Genomic DNA, 6,891 nt, shown 5'->3' with positions numbered 1-6,891 from the left:
TTCATCTCTTTTTTTCTTTTGGTTTATATTATTTTTAAATGAGTTTGCTCTCACGTATCTGTAAAGAAATGTACTATGATCAACTCTGTGATACATGTTCTTTAAATAGAGAAAATTATAAAATGAATGAAGTAAAGAATATTGAGTCTGAGTGGTAGTCTAGTGGGAAGGACCTTGAGTGCAACCAACCCAGATTTTATCCTATATGGTTTCTTATGCACCTGTATCACCATGAGCAATTCCTGAAAAACATCATATGTGTTCCCCCAAAATAAAAATGTTGAAAATAATAAAACTCTGAAATTAAATTAAGTATCATCTTTTTTTGTTTCACTGAAGTGTTTGATCAGCAGTTTCTTGAATTACTTTTACTTATTGCTCCTATATTGAGCATTTAGTCTACTTATTCAAGCCATAAGTTCAAATTGCTATTGAGTTCCACACAATAACACTTATTTTGCTTAAAATGTCTATTTTTGTATTAAGAAACTGGAATTTTAGTGGCATCTACATTTCCATTACCAGTTTTAGTACTTGGCTTTCTTTAAATGGCCTTTTCCAACAGAGAAGCTTTATTTTCATCACCTTTTGAAAGTTTCTGTTTAAATAACAATGAGGATGCTCTACAAGGCTCAGAGGAAATACTAAGTATCCACCTAGATTTATTCATCGGCCTAGGTGTGCATATGTCAAATTCAAGTTTCTGTAAGAGAAATTTACTTTGCTAGATATGATGAAACAATGCTTTGGCTTACTTAAAATAAGCCAAGGACTCATGCTTTAGGACCTTTTATTTATGCGTACTCTCATCTCTGATGGACCATTTCCTCTTGTACTCCCTCACAGCAAATTACAAGTAGCTTTTCAAGTCCAAGTTGAAGCAAGACTTAATTGACGATACCTTCCCCTAACCATCAAGAATTGCTAATCCTTGCCTCACCCCCATGATATCTGGTGTGTCATATGTGTATAGTCAAGTAGTGAACTAGGCATATTGATGGTGGCTTTGATTACTTTTGACTATTCTGAATGCAGAGTAAATCCAACCAGCTAATTTCAGTTTCAACTCATGTTAAAGGAGACTCCCAACCTTCTTTGTGTTAAAGAAACTCCTGCAGTGCTGTGTTTTGTTAAAATTATTAATGCATTCATAGTGCCTAAAAGATATTCTCATGTATAGTACATGGCCATTGAATAATATATGAATCTTTTTACTCATCAAACTTTCTGAGTAAGGGCCGCCATTACTGAGGCACTCAGAAGAAACCATAGGTGACCTTCCCTAGCATTGTTAAGCAAAGAGTGAATCCTCTTCAAGTGTAGCAATTAGTAATTAGGCTATCAGAATAAGCTTTAGGCACTCTAACACAATGCATCAACCATGAATCAGTACTGCACAAACCTAGATGATAGCCCTATGTAGTCCCTACAGATTGAACTAGGTTATTAAAAATATTTAAGATTCTTATTCCAGTGTATGGACATAGACATTCTCAATAGACCTTCCTGAGATTCTCCTGAAACAAAGTCAAAGAATGCCTTAGAAATACAGGCAGGGGTGGGGAGGAGAGAAATGGGGAGCATTGGTGGTGCGAAGTTTGGGAAGATTGGTGGGAAGTTGTTGAAGGGAGGTGTTCTTTATTTTATAACTGAAAACAAACTACAAACATGTTTGTAATCATGGTGCTTAAATAAAGATTTATTTAAAATAAAAAAATATTGTTATGGATAGATATCTTAGTTAAGTATACCCTGTCATTTGCACTCAAGATCCAAATACAAGAATAGAAAACTTCTCCCATCATCCCCACACAGACAAACACAGTGCTGACACACACACACATACTAATAACTTCAGACAATGAAAGTCTTTCAAGTGAAGCTTATTTCTTTCTGAGTATATTACACAACCACACTTGTTCCTTCATAAGCTTCAGCGATCTCTTGGGCCATTCTCTCTCTGAATCAAGTAATATAGATTAAGTGTCCTACCTCCTTAATAACACCCCTTTTAGAATGACACACCCATTAGAATGCACTTTATATCAAAAGGAAGTACTTTTATCTCCTGGAATCCTCACAAATGCACTCATCTAATGCTTTAGGCCGACCAGTAATGCAAGCAAAAGGGAACATAGAAGAAATAACAAGTTAGAAGACTTCTATACTGATATTTACTTTTCCTTGGTATTCTCCGCTGTGGATTCTCAGAAAATGCCAAAGGAAAAGTAAAAACAGAAGTTTAGAGTCAAATATATTTGGGAAAGTTTAAATACAGTTATATTTAAGCACCGGATGCAAACTATAACACTCCAAACTTTGTAGTATGCCTATCAAGGTAACAGGATTGGGATAGTTGCAATGGAAGAAAATATGGGAACTCTGGTGGAGTGAAGTTGACACAAGTTGGAGGAGTGGTATTAGAATATTATGTACTTAAAGCTCACTATCAATAACTTTGTAAATCATGGTTATTTAAAATATAAAAAGCAAAGTTGGAGTGATAGTACAGCAAGTAAATCATTTGTTTTGGATGAGCCCAACCTAGGTTGGATACACAGCATCCGATATGGTGCACTGAGTCCAAAAGGGATGATTCCTGAGTGCTGAGACAGTTATAGTTCCTAAAACAAAACAACTAAAAATAGGTAAAAAATAAACAAAATAAAAAACAGTATTGTGATTGTAGTACCTAAGTCAATGAATATCATTATAAAAATGGAAGAGTGATTTGAAATTTTAGAAAAAAATGAGTAAACAGAGCACTAAGATGTTAATGAAAATACCCTCTATGGCATTCTACCTGTAATTTCATGTGCTTATACATTTTTCCAAACGTATACAATGTACAACTTAAATAGGTAAAATCTAATATAAATGATGGGCTTTAGGAGAAAACAATGTAGTTTTGTCAACTGTTTAAGAACAAAAAACACTCAAGTGACACTATGCTAACATAAGGCAGGAGATATATCAGATCTCTATATAAATTTTATCTGAACCTAAAACGGATCCAAAAATTTAAAATTTGTTTCTTAAAGGCAAAACCATGACCCCATAGCCAACCTTCTCTACCCTCAGTGGAAAGCTTCCATTCATCTATGGTAGTTAAGATCTCTTCAGTAACTCACCGCAACCTGCTGACTTTTGGACATTTGAATATATGAAAATAATGTTCTAAAGGGCAGATATTCGAAAAGAATGCCACCAAATAATATGCAAAAACAGAAGAGAAATTAGGACAGACGAATAAGTCTAGCAAATACTAAGAGCATCGTGAGTTGGGAACAAGGACACATTCTGATGTTCATTATGATTCCACACAATTTTCATCTTAAAATTTCTTTTCCATTTAGGGCATGCTGGGGTTTCCTCTCTTACAGGGTGTTACATCCATCTCCTTTCAGGGGTGCTATCAGTCGGCCAGAAATTGTGGAAGAGAGTGTAAAGCTCATCTCTAAGGGCATGTAGCCATGCAGTTGGTCTCTTGAGCTTGGAGCTCTACTGTGGCCCCTGTTCATCAGTTACAGAAGGATTTTTCCACACGGGGACCTCTACATCAAGCAGTAACTGCCATTCCTAGCCATGCTTTAGTCCCTAGGACTCATATCTTTCTGTTGCTAGAGCTTCTGTCTAAGTCCCTGTGTGACTAGATTCAGCATTCAGGCATTCCTTCTAATGGCTGTGACATCCATCCGCCAAGAATCCAACTGTATAAGGATAGTACTGAGACTTCGTGCTAACATTCGCACAATCCCCACTCTTTTTGTCCCATCACGAGCTTTTAAGTCCTGAAAGTTTTGCATATTTCCCACCCCTTTACCTCATGCAGCGCTGTTGTCTCCATATATCCTTATTCATTTATATATTCATTAAAAATAGATATATTTTATGCCAGCAACCATATACATTTCCTGAAATTATGTATTCCTGGCAGCCTAAGCTAAGACAATTTTGATTTCTCAGTTTTGTGCCTTGTCAGATGTTTCTTCTGAAAGGTAGAACATAAACTTAGATTTGTAACTGAAGGTAGTGAGACAAGTAAGTAGCTTTGGGTGGAAATCACATTGTGCAAGAGATCTAATGGTTGATATCATCATGCCTTGTGTTCCAGGATTCTTCTAGTCCCAGAGGCCTAGTTTAATTTCATAAATATCTCTTTCCTTTCCATGCTGTCAGATACACAGGTAAGTGCTCTAGAGAAAATGTCCTGTTCCAAATCCTGTTGTTATGAGTCCAGTATCAAATGATTTTGAAATAAAATAAATAACTTCCTTCAGGGCTTTCTTGATACTTCTGTTTTTGGAGAGAAAAGTATATTTTTACCTTTATTTGGTCTGATACATAATGGCATGCAAGTTAACCACAGATATGTAAGGTTACATATTATCATGGAGAAAATATATATATGTATACTTCCTGACTCCAGCTTATAAGAGCAGGTCATCAATGAAATTTATGCCTTAAGAAATTAGAATTTTAAATAATTTTGCTCAGCTATTTTAAACCCATTATAAATGATACTTGTGAGCTCTTTGAAAGGATAAATTTCTACTCTAAAGCTTTTAAGGTCTTCATGTGAAATATTCATAACGATAAAATCTATTAGCATGTAAGATTTTATTGATTGAATTCACAGTAAAACCCATGATCATTAAAATTTTGTTATATATGTAAGACTTGTTATAATTTTTCTCTTCAGGTTACATTTTTATTATACATTTTTATGGCATCTTTCTAACAGCAGACTATATGCCACCTGGTGGTTGAAATATAGAACATAATAGATCTTGAAAATCATTTGTGGAAAATCCATGTTTCCAGAATATCATTTTGAATGTTGCTAAATAGGTGATAAACATGAACCTTGAAGAATAGCACATGGAAATAAGAAATCTTAAAAGCCGAAGAATTTGAGTGGAGGCATGTAATGACACCTATATCATTTTAATTTTTCTTTTAATCTCTTTCCAGAAAGATTTTATGTTTTGAAAGTTTTAATGTTATAATGTCATAAAATCATACTAAGCAGGGTTCAAACAATTTACATGCTGAATTGATTGGTCTGATCCATATTTGGGCATTTAGTAATAGACTTTCTTTAACTCAAGGTAGAATGAAGTGATAAAACAGTATCAGAGGAATCTATTCTAGAGTGTTTTATTTATTTTTTTTTAAAATGATTCCCATGCACTGAAATCATTCTATCCATGGTTAAAGAAGGAGTAAAGGAAACTTCTTTGGACTAAAAATTGAAAATTCTGTTATCCAGATTATACTTATCAAGGAAATTTGGGGAATGCATAATTTACACACTTAAGTCACATATGTTAGTCTGTGTTTTAAAGCTGTTTGGGGGAGGCTAGTTTTGTTGGCTATAACCACAGATAATTAGGAAAATTTTTTTAAGTTTTTTATTTCATTTGTTTAAATTGTGATAAAAGAACCATAATGTAAATAATTCTTTCTTTCATTATCGTTGAGTATAAAGTTCAGTAGTTTTAAATATAGCCATTGTTGTACATCCTTTCATCTTAGCAAAAAAGTCTGTCAAACAACTTTAATTCTCCTACTGACAGTTATTTTCCTTTCTGTTTCTTACCATTGAGTACGCTGGAATACAAATATCAGTGGAAACACAGTATTTGTCTCTCTACTAGTGGCTAATTTCACTCATCATGACATTCTCAAGGTGTAGCTATATTGTCTTAGAAAGACTTCCTTTTTTTGGCCTGAATGTTTAATTACATGTATGTACAATTTAATTATTTGAGATATTTCTATTTTGGGGGTATTGGAAATAATGCCACAATAAAAATAGGTGTACAAATATCCCTTTGAGATCTAGGTTTCATTTTTATGTGTATAATAGTAGACTGGCATTTTTGATCATTTGCTGTGCCTATGTTTAATCTAACTCTTATGTTCATCATTTTATTGAATCATCTTCATATACAGAAAAAGTTGTTGATGGTTTGAAATTATGGAATTTTTCACAAATTTGCATGTCAATTTTGCACAGCAGCCTTGCTAATCCTCTCTGAATCATTCCAATTTTAGCATATATGCTGCCCAAACTACCACTTTAACTATTTTTGAGGACTCTCTGCACTTTTACCATAAGAGCTTCTCATTTCCTTTCCAATCAGCAGTGCACAAGTCTTATTTTTTAGGTCCTTGGCAAGACTTATTTTTTATTTGTTTGCTCTAGTGTACATGAATCGTGATTTTTACCTATATTTCTCTAAAAGTTATAATATTGAGAACATTGTCATAGGTTTATTAATTATATATATGAAAGCATAGTCTAATAAGATCCTTCTTTCCCTTTAAAATTCAGGTCTTATGCTCTCTTATTTATAATTTCTAAATATTTAGCATTTATAAAAATCTACTCATCCTGTCTTTTTTCACTCTATTTCTTTTAAGGTTATAAGTTCCATGAGATACCATTTGTCTATCTCTGCTTTTATTATCCAGGTATTTGATATTATATATGAGAGACTATGGTAAAAAATGTCATGAAGCATTTACTATATATATATATATATCTAGAAGTTTTCTAGTTTGTGTTTTATGTTTAGCTTTTTAATTCATTTTGAATATGGTGTCAGAATGGATAGAATTTCACATTTTCATGTGAAGGTAAATTTTGTCTACATCATTTTTTGAATAGACTGACTTCCACATCTATGGGTTTAACACCCTTTTTGGAGTTGTAGATAGAAGCTTTAACTGTATATGGGGGACTAAGTGTATTGCTAAATTTTTCACTTTGCCCATTAGTCTGTATTTATGCTAATAGTACAGTTTTGACAATCAGGAATTTGTGATGTATTTTCAAAATCAGTAACTCTTCGGTCTCCAGAAGCTTTGGTCCTTTCTGTCATG

General features: G+C 33.5%; 1 non-coding gene across 1 annotated transcript; it reads right to left on the bottom strand.

Annotated features, from left to right (window-relative positions):
- Positions 1 to 5,977: 5,977 nt before the first annotated feature.
- Positions 5,978 to 6,084, bottom strand: LOC126000399 (U6 spliceosomal RNA). The gene has a single exon (XR_007492730.1). It is a non-coding gene; the product is annotated as a U6 spliceosomal RNA (small nuclear RNA).
- Positions 6,085 to 6,891: the final 807 nt, after the last annotated feature.

The sequence above is a fragment of the Suncus etruscus genome, chromosome X (genome assembly GCF_024139225.1).
Source record: "Suncus etruscus isolate mSunEtr1 chromosome X, mSunEtr1.pri.cur, whole genome shotgun sequence".
Taxonomy (NCBI): Eukaryota; Metazoa; Chordata; class Mammalia; order Eulipotyphla; family Soricidae; genus Suncus; species Suncus etruscus.
This window is presented reverse-complemented; position numbering and strand designations above follow the sequence as displayed.